This window comes from Tamandua tetradactyla, chromosome 8 (genome assembly GCF_023851605.1).
Source record: "Tamandua tetradactyla isolate mTamTet1 chromosome 8, mTamTet1.pri, whole genome shotgun sequence".
NCBI lineage: Eukaryota > Metazoa > Chordata > Mammalia > Pilosa > Myrmecophagidae > Tamandua > Tamandua tetradactyla.
In genome coordinates this window covers 46795206-46812626 of record NC_135334.1, presented here as the reverse complement: position 1 = coordinate 46812626, position 17421 = coordinate 46795206, and the positions used below count along the sequence as shown (strand labels likewise).

General features: G+C 36.3%; 1 protein-coding gene and 1 long non-coding RNA gene across 7 annotated transcripts in view; one reads left to right on the top strand and one right to left on the bottom strand.

Moving 5' to 3' along the window:
* Positions 1 to 17421, bottom strand: part of MAML2 (mastermind like transcriptional coactivator 2) — a 341806-nt gene that overhangs the window by 20623 nt on the left and 303762 nt on the right. The gene's annotated exons all lie outside the window — the stretch shown is intronic.
* Positions 13864 to 17421, top strand: part of LOC143644332 (uncharacterized) — a 58876-nt gene continuing 55318 nt past the window's right edge. For 5 of the 6 annotated variants that reach the window (XR_013156628.1, XR_013156627.1, XR_013156629.1 and 2 more), the window contains exons 1-2: positions 13864 to 13916; positions 15527 to 15672. This is a non-coding gene — a long non-coding RNA (uncharacterized LOC143644332). The remainder of the gene's footprint in view (positions 13917 to 15526; positions 15673 to 17421) is intronic. The other variant, XR_013156626.1, reaches the window with a different exon arrangement.

Here is a 17421-nt window from a genome sequence, read left to right as displayed (position 1 = left end):
TGAGGAGTGTTTCTTTGATCTGGGTTAGGGGCTCAGCTCAGGGCTCTGACAAGTGTTCTTTGCTGTCCTTTTTTTCTTTCTAATCCAATTGATCATTAATACAGTAATATACATTTACTAGACATCATGCCTCAGTTTCCTCATTTACAAAAATAAAGGTAATTATAGAAGGACATAAAATTAGAAATTAGACCACATGTAATTTTGAATAGTGCCATGTACCTAATAGGTGCCTGATAAATTTCAGCTATTAACATTTTTCTAATTTATTAATTATATTCTTTATATTACAGAGATGTTTTAGATACAAATATCTTCGTGAAGGAGCTTATGCTATAAGTGTATCTATCCTGCAGATGTGGTGTGTTTGGCTTCCATTATGTTTTTTTTCATCATGTTTTAAACACAGGTTGGCCCCTATTGTTACTCCACTATTTTATTTTACCCATCCATTTTCCTCATTTTCATTACTTGCCTGGCCGATTTGGGCACTTGAGTTTAAGATCTCCATCTTGCAGTTTATCTGGAAAGATAAGATACACACACACACACACACACACATACATACACCATAAACACCCAAAGTTACAGCAGTAAAAAAAACAATGCACGAGGGCAGGTCACAGTGGCTCAGCAGGTAGGAATGCTTGTCTGCCATGACAGAGCACCCGGGTTTGATTCCCGGTGCCTGTTTGTGTTAAACAAACAAACAAACAAAAACAATGCATGATAATTTTCTTTAGGTGATAAGATCCTGATTAGGCCTTTAGCATTAAAACCCAGATCTCCCCATGTCTGATCTAGTCACCCACATATCCAACCATCCATCCATTAAGGCATTTGACAAATTTTACTGACTCCACTATGTACTAGGTGCTTCTCTAATTTCTTGGAACTAAAGATATATTTAGAAATTGGAAAAATAAAGGAAAAGAAAAGAAGTAAATGAATGACTCAATGTTGGCAGAACTGATGAGCTTTACCAAGAAAATTTCTGGAGATATCTGGAAAATCACCCTCCTCTAAGAGTTATAGAAAATCTGCCTGCCAAGAAAATGTCACTATGACTTTTCTCTCTCTAATCAAACAGATGGACTGTGGTAAATTTAGCTTCATTCCATCACAATACCAAAAGATATTCTAGGACCCTTTACCCTAGAGTCCTAATGGTTGTCCAAATTTGAAATTAATACTAGGGGTGAAGAGAGGTTCCCTGGTAAGGAGGAAGAAAAATAAGAGACAAGTTCCCTTTTGGAATTCAATATGAGATTCTTAAACCTCGTAGTTTCTAGCCATGGACCTCACCATGCACTTTCCACTGCACGTCCTTTTAATTCAAGATTAAAGTAATATTTGGCTGCCACCAGATTTTTTTTGTCCTTCTGTTAGCTGTGAAACAAAAAATACCTCCCTACACAGACTTGCTGTCATTGCCAATATGTTGTGCAAACTTCGGTATGTTAAATATTTTGAAAGAAGAATATGCTCCAATGCATTGGCTTTGATTTCTATGTGCAGCTTCACTCTTCTTAAATTCAGCCCATGTAGAAATTACCTTACTAGAAATCATCTGTTTTTTCCCCCCAACTCTCATTTTCTCCTCAGAGCATGTGAAGGCTATGGTGAAAATGGAACATCCTTAGCTCGTAGATGACATGTGTGAATGAATTAGGCTAACTTTATTGATGTAGCCTTTTATATAACAGAAAGCTCAGTTTTCTAGAGAAACTTGAGTCAAAGATTGATTTGGTAGTAAGTAATAGCCACATGACTGGTTCAAATTATGAACTTTAATGATAACCCATTTCGTGTGGGTGTGCTTTTTTTGTTTCTACTAATGAAATCACAGTATTTGATGCTAACCTGCAAAACAGACTTCTGATCCTTTCCTGCTGGGATTTAGCATCAATTTACATTTAACATCCATTTGTTGATAGTTTTACACATGTATGTGTGTGCGTATTTGAGATTTAAAGTTCTTTTACAATATAAATTGAGCCACAGAGAGAGAGTAGCATGTCATGTTTAAATATGGCCAAAACATCTTGATCTTTGTTTTATTCCAGCAGAGAACCACTAGACCAATGAACTTATGCCTGTTTTCTTCTAATAAAATTCTGCCAATAATCAAACTATGTATTTAGAATTATTGTCTTCACTCTACTCTTATTCATTCATTCAACAAATATTGGTTGCACATCTACTGTGTCTCACACATTCATCTAAGCCTTGCAGATAGAGCAGTAAAAGATACCAAAAGGATCTCTCATGAACCGAAAAGGACCCTTTTCCCAAAAGGCCATCTCAATCAAAAAGTATTTGAGATCTTACTTTCAGCGTTTCTTAGGGTGGTACATAAGTGGTTATGGACTTATGGTAAGACCCACTTTTGAACCTCTTCATCCCCGAAGCGTTTTGGCCTTTTCTCAACAGTATTTCACTGCTCTGTCTCTAACCACACCTAATATTTAGGCTCCTCATTTCTTGTCTTTTATTCTGAGAGTATTTAAAAATTATTTCAAATCATTAATCTCATAATAAACTCATATGCATATTTTTTTAAGGTGTGCATCCTAGCAAGTCATTTAAAAAGAGGCTAGATTAGCATTTCTTGGTGATATTTCTGTTGGAACTTCTGTAATATAAAGAGTTTTAGACTCAACTCAATGCAGATACTAGCCTTGTTGATTATATACATAGCAAACCTCTAATCTAATCTATCATCATCTATAACTATTTAATCTATTCATATATCTATCATCATATCTATATCTGTTTGTCTATCTTTATAGTCTAGTCCAAATTCCAAAATGGTGATCTTTTTTTATCCCTAACTAATGATCATTCAACCTCTGCTTAAATTATAGAAGTATTCTTTGATTCTTGATTATTCTGAGTATTCTTCATGAATAAAATGCTAACTATAGATCTTTGCATGTGATAGGTTCCATTCGTTAAAAATAAATATGTATATATTAATTGAGCATAATCTATGTACCAGGCATTTTGGTAGGTGCTGGGGATACCGAGATGATTTGGACACAGTTCCTCTAGGGAGAGGAGACAGTTATACACTGGTAATTACTATACCAGTCCATGCAGCCTGCTTGAAAATCCTGGCACTTGCCTATACTTATAAGTTTTTGAACTGCAACTGCAATTGATGAGCAACTTAACTCCCAGAAGGTTCTCAGAGATGTTAGGAGATCATTAGTAAATCAGGTATATGATGACCAAACCTTTTAGTTGGAAACAATGAAAATACACTCACAAGTAAGTGGCAGCAAGATTGATTTACATTTATAGGAAGCTGTATGTATGCTTTCATGTATAGAAAATCTGATAAAAGAATACTTTCCTAAGAACTGTATATTTGCCACTTCATTGGTTAAATGACTTGTCCATGGGCCACTGTGGAAATACTAAGATAAGGATGCAAACCACGTATGAAACTTGGAAGAAAATTGTTTTAGTTTGTAAGTTGCCAGAATGCAATATGCCAGAAATGGAATGGCTTTTAAAAAGGGAATTTATTAAGTTGCAAGTTTACAGTTCTAAGACCATAGAAATGTCCAAACTAAGGCATCCAGAGAGAGATACCTTAACTCCAAAGAAAGGGCCAATGAAATTCAGGGTTTCTTTCTCAGCTGGGAGAGCACATGGCAGTATCAGCTGGCTTTCTCACCTCATTTCATAAGGCTTCCCTGGGGTGTTATCCTTCTGCATCTCCAAAGATTTCTGGCTGTGTGGGCTCTGTAGGCTCTGAGCTTTTTCCAGAATGGTTCCTTCTTAAAGGGCCCCAATAAGCAACCACAACTTGAATGGGTTGAGACACACCTCCATGGAAACCATCTAATCAAAAGTTACCACCTACAACTGGGTGAGTCACATCTCCATGGAAACAATCAAAAAGAGCCCACCCAGCAGTATTGAATGAGGAGTAAAGAACTTGCTTTTTCTGGGGTACAGGACAGTTTCAAACCAGCACAAAACTTAAAGGAACACTTGAGGTCTTTTAAATGGACACCTTTTTCCCTAAGAGGACAAACCTTTCCTCCTTGTTATTAACTGCGCTTCTCACAAAGGTAATTTGAAGTCCTTTTGTAAAAATGTTCAAATTTAAAAATTTGAAAAAAACAAAACTGAAACCACCACTCCCAGCCCTAAAAGCTATATCACCAACATTCTGTTCTTTACAATTTAAGGGATAAATATTTAAAGAAACAGTAAGTATGAAGAAAATCTTGTAAATCTCAGTAACAAACACCAGAGAGTGAGCCTGGCCACCAGGTTTTACTTTGATGTAGTGTCTGGTCAAGAGGGTCAAAATGTGAAAGATCTTTAAAAAGATGTTTATCTAATAAAAATAAAAGGGTTACCTTTTTTATTTTTTCTCCTTCATTTTAATGGAATACAAGGGTTCTGACAGGAAGGATTGATTTCAGCAAAATTATAATGGGGTGCAAGGAAACATGTCCTAAACAAGCAAACAAAAATGTCCCTGGTTTCACTGAAGTTTGTTATGATATCAAGACTCACTGAATGCAATCAGTTTTACTGTTAAAGCAGTTTTGTGTTCTTCTGAGTGGTAGCTTCACAAAGCAGGCAACGTTATCAGGCAGGTATTGTTTTAATCTCAAAATTAAAAAAAAAAAAAAACCTCTAAAAAATATTTGCCTTTTTCTGGGCTTCTGGGTGAAAGGGCTTTCTGTTTCTCTGAACTCATTTTGAAAGGGGAATGTATAATGATCTCCCCACCCCACAACAGACACACAAATGAAGTAATGTAAATTACTTGACATCCATGGGAGTATTTTGGCGTGGGATGACTGCCCTTTCTTTTTCTTGGCTTCCAGACCTAGGCATCTGCAATTTGCAAAACAAATTCAAGATAAAGTACCCAGCTGGGCAAGTTTTTACAGTAGATCTCACAAACTGGTTGGCTATTCAATCCATCTTTCTTTTTCCCCTCTTTTTCCCCCTCTTTTCTTTCCCCGTCTCAGTGAACTAACTGCTCAGTTGTTCCTCCAGCCTATCCATTTTCTGAACTGTCTGCTGACGAAACCATTTATCTATCTCTATGCTGAGAAACAAGCTGCCTTAACTGTTTCAAATTCCCCGCAAGCTGGCAGGCCCAGTTACTTCAAGCTTTCTCATTATTTACTTGGGACAGGGATAGTAAGGTGGCTGTGGGTGGCTGAATTAAGTGCACATTTCTTGTTTGACACAAAACCAACGACAACAGCAGCTACGGTGACAATGACAACCAGACAATGATCAGGAAAATTTCCAACAAATGGCTTTTAAACAGAAAGACTGAAGGGGTGAAAACATCCCTATTATCAGTTTGTCAGGTCTTTCAGTCCTCTCTTTCAAGAGTCAGCAAGCCACAGCCCAGGGGACAAATCTGGCTCACCACCTGTTTTTGTAAATAAAGTATTTTTTTTTTGTAAATAAAGTTTTATTGTAACACAGTCATGCACAGTCGTGTACGTATTGTCTATGGGTGCTTTCACATAACCACAGAGTTGAATAGTTATGACAGAGACCCTGTGGTCCATGAGGCCCAAAATATTTACCCTCTGACCCTTTACAGGAAAAATTTACTGACCCTTGTTCTGCTGTATTGGCTTTATCGGAAAAGGGACACTAGGTAATTTGGTCTTTGACATCAAATTGAAAGAATGCTTTAAAAAAAGTACCTGGCAATCTTTGGAAGGAATGGGCAAGTTGGGAATAAGAAATACTCCTCATGGGAAGATCTGTTTACAAAACCCTCCACCTCCAGCCCCCATTATAAACAGCGGGAACTAAACAGTGACTTATAGATCTTTTACCTGACTTCGTTTTTACAGACGAAGAAACTACCCAGAGATGTTAAGGAATTGACTTGTGCCAGATCACATGTTTAACTGAAAGAAGGACATATATCAAAATCCTAGGAAAGCATTTTAGGGAGAGACAAATATAACAAAAATCTGCTCGAGAAAAGTAAAGTTTGTCCTACAGAACTGGCTTGCTTGGGGTGAGTGGTGTGGGAGATGTTGAAAGGAAGAATATGCAAATACAGAAGGATGTATTTGGTTTAGTATTTTCCTTTGTCCTTTGCAATTAAGAACAGAAACTGCTTTTTTCTTCTTCTTCTATTTAATAGGGCATTTTCTTCCTTGGCTCAGCACCTTCTCCTCTACCTTGCAGGGACAGCCATCATATGTTTATAATCTGGCTCAAATGATTTAAATGAGTTTTGTGGTCACCGTACAGTTCAGCCTGCAGATGTTACCTAATTTTCAAGACACCAGTATACTATATCTATTCTTAGCCCTGGGGGTGGACACTTATTATGGGTTGGCACAGAAAACCAGTTCCATGAGCAAGGAAGCAGCATTCGGGTGGGAAAGTGGCCAGGAACAAAACGTCAGTGGGTCAGGGTGGAGTGGAGAGTTTGGTAACTCAGGGAAAGGAATGAAAATTTTTTCTTAAAAGGGAAATTCTCCAATTTTAGAAGGGCTCTTGGTGACAGACCTGAAATTTCTGCTCTGTAAGTTGGATTTGAGCTTTTTGTCCCTAGAGCAGTAGTTTTGAACTTTTCTTGAGTTGTAGTGCCTTTTAAGGATTTCACAAAGCTATGGATTCTGCCTCTCCTCCCATTTCCCCCCTACACATTTAAGTAACAATTTTGTCTACAATTTCAGGGAGTTGATAAATTCTCTAGATAGCCACAGACTATCCACAGACCTCAGGTTTAGGCTATACCTCTGACCCTGGTTAGTGTTTATGTAGGTAATGAGATGTTTTCCTCTTGCATATATCCTCCACACTGCAAACCCAAACTTTAAACCACCAACGGTTCCTCATTGCCTTTCGGATCAAATTTTAACTCCTAAGGATGTGATATATCCTCCATAGTCTGGCCTCTTTCTCCAGTCTCATCTCTCAACATGCGCTTCCCTCATTCTATGTTATAGTGATACTGAACTAATTGCAATTTTCCAAATTCATGGAGCTCTTTCTCCACTCCATTTTTTTCCCCATGTGTTCATGTCCTCATGTCCTCTCTGCTTGTAACACTCGTCTTCTGCTCCTGCCTACCAGGTGAACACCCATCCTTTCCTGGCTCAGCTCAGATGACATTTCCTTCAGAAAGGCTTCCCTGACTTCCCAACGCTGATTTAGGTGCCCCTATTCTTGCTTTCATAGAATCTGGTAGTAGCCCATTGGGTCACATTTATCACTCTGTATCACAATTGTTTGCTTATCTCCAATTTGCATTATTAGTGCTTAGAAGACTGGGACATGTTGCTCACAGTGATATCACCAGAGTACAGTAGATTCTTCATAAATGTTTGTTGTGCAAATGTATCCATGAATGAATGAAGAAGCGGAGTAAAGCAGAAAATAGGGACAGGACTTCCTGCTGGGAGGCACATAGGGTAAATATGCTAGCTCTCTCAGAAGACAACTGGACAGCCAAGTAAGAAAAAAAGGCAAAAGTTGAGCAATATTGCTAAATCCAGTGGTGTTTGTATGGGTGTGCCACTTCTGAGGGTTCATGGTAGAAACGCTGTTTTAGGGAATAAAAGAGTTAGTGGTAAGTGATGGTGGCGATCAGAATGATGACTATATTGATGATGATGATGATGATGATGAAGACTGAGTTTGCATGTGTTGGAGGAGAGAAGAAAGTACACCGATAGGGTAAAAGTTTTACTTATAGTCATTGCTTATTGAAAGTTTTGTACCAGGCCATGTGTTACATTTATTAGCTCATTTAATCCCCACTCCAATTCTGTTTTAATTATTATTCCCATTTAAAAGATGAATAGAGGTTAAGAAACTCATTCTTTTCCCCCCACAAATGCCTTTAAAATGCAAAGAACCTTAGAGGCCAATGCATTTAATAAAAGAAGGTAACAGGCAAAATATTTTAAAAACGTCTTATTCCAAAAGCAATGTGACTGGGCAGGCAGCAATAGTGAAAAGTAGGTTCTGTGATCTTACATAACAGATTCAGATCCCAACTCTGCTTTTTCCCCAACGTTGTATGGGGGTAATAATATTATCAATACACAATGGCTTTATGGAACACATAGTATAAAATAAGACTTGAAATACATATTAATATCCCTCCAAGTCAATTTGATATTGACCAAACATCTACTATGTACAAGGCAGTGGCCTAAACAGTATATAATTCCTGATCATTGGATAGTGAGTAGCATAGTGTTTATAATAATACCAGCAATAAATCAATAATAAGTATCCAGAGACATGCCCAGTCACTCGAACTTAGCTGTTGCTCACTAAGCATCATTACCAGTACCACTACCATCCAAAAAAATATTAGAGAATTGTATTTACAGATAATTTTATCCTTTGGTGAGCTTATTCTATAAATTGTCCTTTATAGAATCCCTTAATTCTTCTCTCTTTGGTATACTGTATAACTATATTAGGCCTATAATTCCTTTTTACAAAAGCATTCATTTTAAAGGTATACATATTAGGAAACAGTTTTACTCACTAAATTATGCTGTTACTCTAAAATGCTTGAAAAACATTATGGTGGCTTGAAGCTATATGTATCCCCGAAAAACAGGTTCTTGAATTTAATCCATTCCTGGGGGTGTGAACCCATTTTAAGTAGAAGTTTTGATGAGGTTACTTCTGTTAAGGTATGTATGTGGCTCAGTCCAATCAGGATGGGTCTTAATCCTTTTATGGGGGTCCTTTATAAGTGGAATGAATTCAGACATGAGAAAAAGAAGGCCACAGAAGAAGTAGCCAGAAACTGAAATCAACAGAACCTGGAAAAGAAGAAGAAATGCTGCCATATGCCTTACCACGTGCCTTGCCATGTGACAAACCAAGCATTAAGGATCACCAGCAGCCAAACCCAGAATGCTACAGTCTTCAAGAAGGAAACACTGCCTTGGTGACATCTTGATTTGCACTTTCTCTTAGACTTAAATTTGTAAGCTAATAAATTCCCATTGTTTAAGCCAAACTATTGCATTGGTATTTGCTTAAGCAGCCAAGGAAATGAAAACAGGCATTATAGTTTTTGATGAGATAAGTTAACATTTTCTGTTCTCACTGAAAGCAAAGGTAACCCAGTGGACAAGTAGTGATGGAGAATGAAGAACAAATAAATGATGGCCAAATTATACATGAAACAAATCTGTGATTTTTTTTTTGTATGCTGTATGGCAGGGTCACATTTAATTATTTTTCCTTATGAGTACCCATTATTGCAGCATCATTTGTTGAATTAAAAAAAAATTTTATTATAAACAATGAACAAACATATAAACATTCTTGACATGGTTGCAATCAATGGCTCACAGTACTGTCACATAGTTGTGTATTCATCACAATGATCAATTTTTTGAACATTTGCATCTCTCCAGCAAAAGAAGGAAAAAAAGAAAAAACGAATACGTTCTATACTCCTTACCAATCCCTTTCATTGACCACTAATATTTCAATCTATTCAATTTATTTTAACTTTTGTTCCCCCATTATTTGTTTATTTCTTACCCATATTTTTTGCTCATCTGTCCATACCATAGGAAAAAAACGAACATCAGACAGGTTTTCACAATCATACAGTCACACTGTGAAAGCTATATCATTATACAATCATCTTCAAGAAACATGGCTATTGGAACATAGCTCTACAGTTTCAGGTACTTCCCTCTAGACACTCGAATACACCATAAACTAAAAAGGGGATATCTATATAATGTGTAAGAATAACCTCCAGGATAACCTCTTGACTCTGTTTGGAATCTTTCAGTCATTGACACTTTATTTTGTCTCATTTTGCTCTTCCCCCTTTTGGTTGAGAAGATTTTCTCAATCCTCTGATGCTGAGTACCAGCTCATTCTAGGATTTCTGTCCCTCATTGCAAGGGAGGTTTACATCCCTAGGAGTCATGTTCCACACAGAGAGGGGGAGGGCAGTGATTCATTTGCTGTGCTAGCTGAGAGAGAGAGGCCACATCTGAGCAACAAAAGAGGTTCTCTGTAAATTTGTGTTTTGTTTTCTTTTGTTTTTTGTATGTTACATGGCAGGGTCACATTTCATTATTTTTCCATGTGAGTATCCCATTATTGCAGCACCATTTGTTGGATTTTTGTTTGTTTGTTCTCCGTCTGTTTGTTTCGCTTGTTTGTTTATTTTTTGGGAGAAGTGCATGGACTGGGAATTGAACCCTGGTCTCCTGCATAGCAGGCAAGAATTCTACCACTGATCTACCCTTGCACCCCTAGCTATCTGTGATGTAAAAAATTGATTTCTAAAGGTGGCTTTTTACACCTTTGAAAGAACATAAGATTCTTTTTCCTTTGGGAATAAAAAAATCTATTGTAATTTTAACTCTGGGATTTCACTTTAATGAAAATTTTAGACTACTTTTAGTTTCCTATTATACACTTTAAGATAAAACTGAGAAATCTAAGAAAATTTTCACATATCTCATGGCAGTTTACCAATATGATGAAAAATGTAGCTTCTGTAGTCAGAATGCTGGGGTTCAAATCTTTCCTCCATAACTTAATAATTGCTTGTTCTTGGGTAAGTTAGTAAAGTCTTTAGATCTCAGTTTCTTGTCTATTCTGGGGTTAATAATAGGGCATTCCTCATAAGATTGCTGTACAGTCTAAATATGATCATGTTGGTAAAATACATGGCATAATCTTTGGCTCATAGAAGTTGCTTGTTTTAGTTTATTAGATGCTGACAGAATGCAATATATCAGTAAAGAAATGGCTTTTAAAAAAGGGAATTTATTAAGCTACAAGTTTACAGTTCTAAGGCCCTAAAAATGTCCGAACTAGGGCATCCAGAGAAAGATACCTTGGCTCAAGAAAGGCCGATGTCAGGCACATGGGAAGGTACATGCCTGGCATTTGCTGGTCTGTTGCTTCTAGCTTCTGATAACAGTGGCTTCCTCTCTAAGTGTCTGTGGGTCTTCACTTAGCTCCTCTGAGACACAACTCTGGGTTCTGGCTTGCTTAGCATCTCATGGGAAGGCACTCTGCTGGGCTCTGCATCTCCAAATGTCTGTGTCTAGGTGTCTGCTCTTTCTGTCAGCACTCCGAGCATCTCCAAATGCCTTGTCTCTGTCAGCTCTGAAGCAACTGTGTTTTCTCCAAAATATCTCCCATTTAAAGGACTCCAATAAACTAATCAAGACCCATCTTATATGGGCCGTCACATCTCTATCTAATCAAAAGGTCACACCTACAATTGAGTGAGTCAGTCTCCATGGAAACAATCTAATCAAAGACTTTCACCCTATAATACTGAATCAGAATTAAAGGGCATGGCTTTTCTGGGGTACACAACATTTTCAAACCAGCACAGTGTTCAACATAAAAGTTAGCATTTATTTTTAGCTATTATTTGCTCTGACAATTTTTACTTATTCTGCTTACCTTATATACTATGACATTTCGTTGATTGTTCCAGGAATTTGTTTCATATATACGGCAAATCTCATTAATTTTATCATCTTCTTTTATAACCTTTCTAGGTATTACTTCCTCCAATTTCAAAATATGGAGTTCAGTTACAATTTTTAAATTCCAATTTATGCTAGAATATTTGAGATTCCAATTGTAATCTAGCTAACAATAAATATAACTATGATGAAATAAATTGATTTCTTTTGGTTTTTTTTTCCATTTAAAGCTATAACCTGACAACATGACATACAAAGGTTTCTCTTTTATAGTGAACAAATAACAGCTTGATACGTTTGGGGCCAGGAAGTTGAAAATCAAATTCTTTGTCTTCTAATTACATAATTGAGATAAATGAACTAAGGGTTGGATATAGAAATGTTAAAGAAATATATTAGACCGAATTCTGGTCCTGTTCATATACGCAGGCATGGAAGGCAAACAAAGTAGAAAACCATATAGCTGTGGTAATAATTTTGACTTTTCTCAATTGAGTCTGTAAAAAGTTCTATTATGTTTCCTTTTTCTGTTAAAAAAATTTAGAAAAGATTTTCTAGAGATAATTTTAATGCTTTGAATCTCCATTCTGTGCTAAGATAAACAAAATAGATTAACCTACAAAGTAACCTATGAGTTCCAACACATTTCCTCTTATGGGAATGAGAAAATGTCCTGGTTATTGCAGGTTGTCTAACAGACATGGACCTCTACATGCACTGACACAGCGCAGTGACTGTGATCACTATCTTCCAACGTTTCTATCTACTCAAATGTGACATGACTAGCTTTTTGGGATTTATTAATATAATGACCACAAAGGACATTAGAAAAGGAGCCATCTGTTTCCTGTTAAGTGTCCCTCAGATTAATGAAACAAAACACTAAATACTTCAATGAGACTTTCAGATAATGACGATAATAAGTTCTATCTAAGAAGCACTAAGGGACGAACTTCAAAAAATTAGAGTTTCACTTAGATCAATTCTCAGAAAATCAGGTTATTTACCAAATTTTACTTATGTGAACTATACAAACACATTTTGATCTGAAAATATTAATATAATGTCTTAGAAAAGTAATAAAACAATAACCTTAAATGAAAAGTTTACGGTAGAGGTAGTGGTGGGGATTGATTCTTCTTTTTCTTTTTCTTTTTTGGTCTAATTATCTTGTGGGTCTATATTGATCAAATTAGCTGTACAACTACTGCAATTTACTGGATGGCTATGAATCTAGAATGGAATACTTAAAATTATTATTAATTACATTAAGTGTAATAACATCAGAAATATCCTTTAAAAATATTTGTTTCTATTTAGAATTAGAAGGTAAATATAGACAGCCAGATTATTTTTAGATATCAACCATTTTTAAGGCTTTTTTCATCTGTAAGGATTTCTAGTAATTCCTTCAGTCTACAAGCTGACTCTTTACTCTCCATAAATGGATCCAAATAGAGAATTCAGAATTGGGTAGATTCATCTTGCTGATTGGAATAGGTTGGGTCTCAACCCTGTTCTGTATTTACCTCTATTATAGGATATAGCAATCATTTATTCACATGTATGCTTTATTACACCGTGATTATTTTAAGAACATAACTGTTTTACACATCTTTGTATATCCACTAGTACAAATAAGCCTGACATAAAATAGTCAGTATATATTTGTTAAATAAATAAAGAAAAGTAATGACTTGAAAATCAGATAAACTTCATTTTTAACATGGTTTGCAATTGTTTAGGTACTATTAAAAATAATACGCATACCAAGGTTTTCCAGCTAAAATGGCAAATATCAGTATAAAACATCAAATATCATATAAAATGCCTTTCTAGGGACTATTTATTATTTCAAATCAAGATACAATACAAATCTTTTCAGTTATGATTAAAACCTTGAACTTAATTGAGCATGTACAAATTTATGTGAGCTTTGAAACTTTTTATCTGAGCTGTTTGGGTAGGTTGTCTGTATTGGATTCTGTTACTTGTAACTGGAAACAGATCCTTGATTTAAACATAAATGTCCAGTGGGTTTTCAATTTGGAAAACATTTGTGGCTTATGTTCCTAACTGCTGATCAGGAGAGAAGGCGTGAAGGGAGGCTGACATATTGTGCAGTGGCTAGAGTTTACATTGTTTTGTACTTTCCAGGCCCATGTGTTATTTTTTAAAAGGATATACATCTGGGATTGTAACAGCCCCTCAGCTGTTGGCTAGATCCAAGTGACAATTCATTTAGTCTGTATTTGAGCATTTTTTAATATTTTGAATATTTAAGTCAAATCTGTGATTAAATTTGAACAAGTTGGATCCTCTTCATAAGTTGAAAATATTATTATCCAGCCATCCACAGAAGAAAAAAATTAAAGAATTGTTTGTCTCTCTAAACAGCACTGGGGCTGAGAATGTGAAATGCCACAACACCGAATATCACAGAAACTTGTAAGTCAGATATTTTCTTTTCTTATGTATTACCAAACAATGGGCTTTAAAAATTACTTAAGTTAACTGAATCAATCAGTTGTTCTGGCATTAGGAAGATACAGCTTGATGATCCCATCCTAAGTATGGAATTATTTGATAGATTTTGGCTAAAGCTCTTCATATTTATTTAATCCTCACCAAATCTTCACTTCAGTTTCCTCCTTGTTCACACAGCTGTATTGACACCACTGAGATTCTAGCATAAAAGTTGCTTTTTTCAAGGTATTGGGTAAAAATATTAGTGTTCTATTTTAGGAAGGTAGTAAATTATAATTTTGAGGGTCAATTGAGCTAAAGTATTTTGAGCTCTTCTCAAACCAAACAGCATTGTTAAACATTATGCTAATATATAAAAGACTAGCCATATGGATGGCATGGAAGAAAGGACAATTCAGTTTCTTTAAAATAAATACATATAACGTAATCCTTAAAATAGCCACCCCCATGTACAGCAGTCTTTCTGCCCCTTCCTTTACCTCTTAATTAGTTCCAAATATATTTGTCACACATTTTCTTTACCCTATCTTAACCATTTTTTTTTTTTATAGCAGCTGGGTTCATGATTTTCCCTCAGGTCATATATCCTTCATCCATACAACCTGCTATAGGTTTCCATACCAAGAAAGCATTAATTTTTGGACTTTTTCCAGACAGAAAGTAGGATGGTTACTGTTTTGATAGGAAAAGCAATAAAGATTTTGAAAATTTAGCTCAATTCAGTAATTTAACTATATTAATTATTTATCAAATATCAATAATATGCTGATATGTTATTGGCATGTGGTGAATAAATTTTCAGTCAAATTTAAGATCAGCAGAAGTAACTGGTATACTTACTACCACATTGGTCTCCAGAGGGTAGAAGAAAAAACATGGGCATTGATAGATGGTACTTTCACTTCCTAGGTGAGTCATGGAAAGTGTGGTAATATACCTGTAAGCATCTATGACAGGAAAGAATGGCTGTAATGTTTCTATTTAAATGTAAATAATATTTGGCATCACTGAATAGAAGTCCTTTATTTTGATAAGTATTTTTCCCAGGATTTTAGGCTAGGCACTAGAAATATTACCCAAGGACATCTGTTCAAGGCCCTACCTTACAAAAATGGCCAAGTATTCCTTAATGTTTATTTCTATAGTTTATGTCTATGGTCAAGGATAAAAAACAATCAGGTCTATCAAGATTTATAAAGCATGGCTTACTGAAAGATGGTTAGAGGGTTGCAGTTCCATGAACTGAATTGTGAACAATTTGTAGCTTCAGGGATGATTCACTTACTGTGAGCTATAATATATCTTAGGTGACCAAACCAGCAATAGTTACCATTAACATTGTATCCCTCCAGATTTGTCTTAACCTAGGATGTTACCCAATTATAACTTCCACAAATAAATTCTGCCACCAGAAAATAAATGTGCGTATAGCCCTAATTACATGAGGATACATGTAGAAACAGTTAGGAGTACGAAAACCTTAGTGTTTACAAGTTACGTATTATGAATATTTTGCCAATAATGGATTTCTATTTATATATTTAAATGAAAAACTAATTTTTCTGTTTCAGAGGATTTAAAGCAGGTCTATTAGGAGATGCAGGGGCAGGATCAACTGGCCTTTACATGTAGGAGATACTCTGGAAGAGGCAGCTCCTTAGGTAATACAGGAGCATTGCTGGTATAAATGGAATATTCATAGCCAACTGCAGACCAGGTAGGAGACACAGGATGTAGACAGAGGCTACATTTTATATGGCCTGAGGTCTGAACAATCCCTGCTCAACTTCCTGGATAATACTGTTGTTCTAATCTACCAAAGCTGCCAGAATGCAACACACCAGAGATGGAACGGCTTTTAATAAAAGAGGATTTATTTAGTTAAAAACATATAGTTCTTCAGAGGAAAGTCAGCTAACTTTCAACTGAGGTTCCTTCTTACGTGGGAAGGTACCAGGTGATCTCTGCTGGCCTTCTCTCCAGGCCTCTGGGTTCCAATAACTTTCCCCAGGGTGATTCTGCGTCTCCAAAGGCCTGGGCTGAGCTGCAAGTGCCGAGATGAGGTATGCTGAGCTGCTTGGGCTGTGTTATGTTGAGTTGTCTCATTTAAGCTTCCAGCCAATTAAATCAAACATCTTTTATTGCAGCAGGCACGCCTCCTAGCAGACCGCAGATGTAATCAGCAACAGAAGAACTTCACATGCCATTGGCTCATGTCCAGAGCAATAGAACTAGACACCTTCACCTGGCCAAGTTGACACCTGAACCTAACTACCACAACTGTACATGAGTTAAGAGGAGTACGGAGTGAAAAGGGACACACAATATTTTGAACCACATAATTATATACAGAGGTAAAGCAGAAGAAAGTTGCATCCCACAGGCATAACAAAAAACCACAGCAGGCTTTATCTGTTATAGTCGTGTGAATGTGTGTAATATTTGGTTTAGAGGGTAGTAGCTATAATCTAAGGCTATCACCAGCAGTTCCAGTTATTCTATATCATGACAGTGTGCAGTGATGTTATAAGATTTTACAGAGGAAGAACAAGAATTTTTAAAAAGTTGAAAATCATGTGTTTTTCCCCTTTAAAAAATCTCATTGATCTTTTACAGCAGTAGAATGAAGGTTCAAAGATGGTTATTATAAAGTCTGTAAGCCAACTAATCAATGACAGAATCAGTGAGAATGTTTTTTAGCCCTTAGGAAAGAAAATACCAAGATACATTCCAGCCTCTCACACAATTTGGTGGCTAAGCAGTTGGTCTGCAAAACACAATTCGATATTTTGCTTATAGAAGTCAAGAGAAATGGTAACACAACTTTAAGTTTTGATATCATAATATCTGTGTTTGACAAAAGAAGAGGGGTTGGGGGGGTTGTCTTGGTTACCGTGAAATCAACTTCTTTTATTATCAAACTTAAAAAAAAATTGCTAAAATCTCATACCAAAATTCAGCCCAGCCAAACTCTTGACTATCTGGTCTATATTTTTGGACAGGAGTTAACATTTGGTAAACAGGACATCCAGAGCCCCTTCTCAAAGCACCGCTAGCAGGCACTGTTAGAGCATTTTCATTCAAGTTTTTTCCACTTGGGCTAAAAGAGAACAGTGGCTTACATCAAGTGAGGATCAGTGAACACAATCTCATAGCAACAGACACCAAAACAGTCCCTCATTAAAAGCCTTGTCCAACAATCAAGTCTTTAACGAGAACAAAGGTTGACAGTGATTAATCATTAAGCAGTTCCTTGTTCCTTACTGCACGTGTTCTCCGCAGCCTCCTGCAGAGGCAGTCTGGCATATTTCCTGTCTCTGTGCTTCACTGTGCCATGTCTGAAGGGACACCCCGGCAGCCTTCTCACTATTTTAATTTCAAATGCTGCAAACATCTACAGAGTTTCTATGTGCACATGTCTTGACTTTTATTCTGAGACTGGCAGACTCTGAATGGATATAGGGAG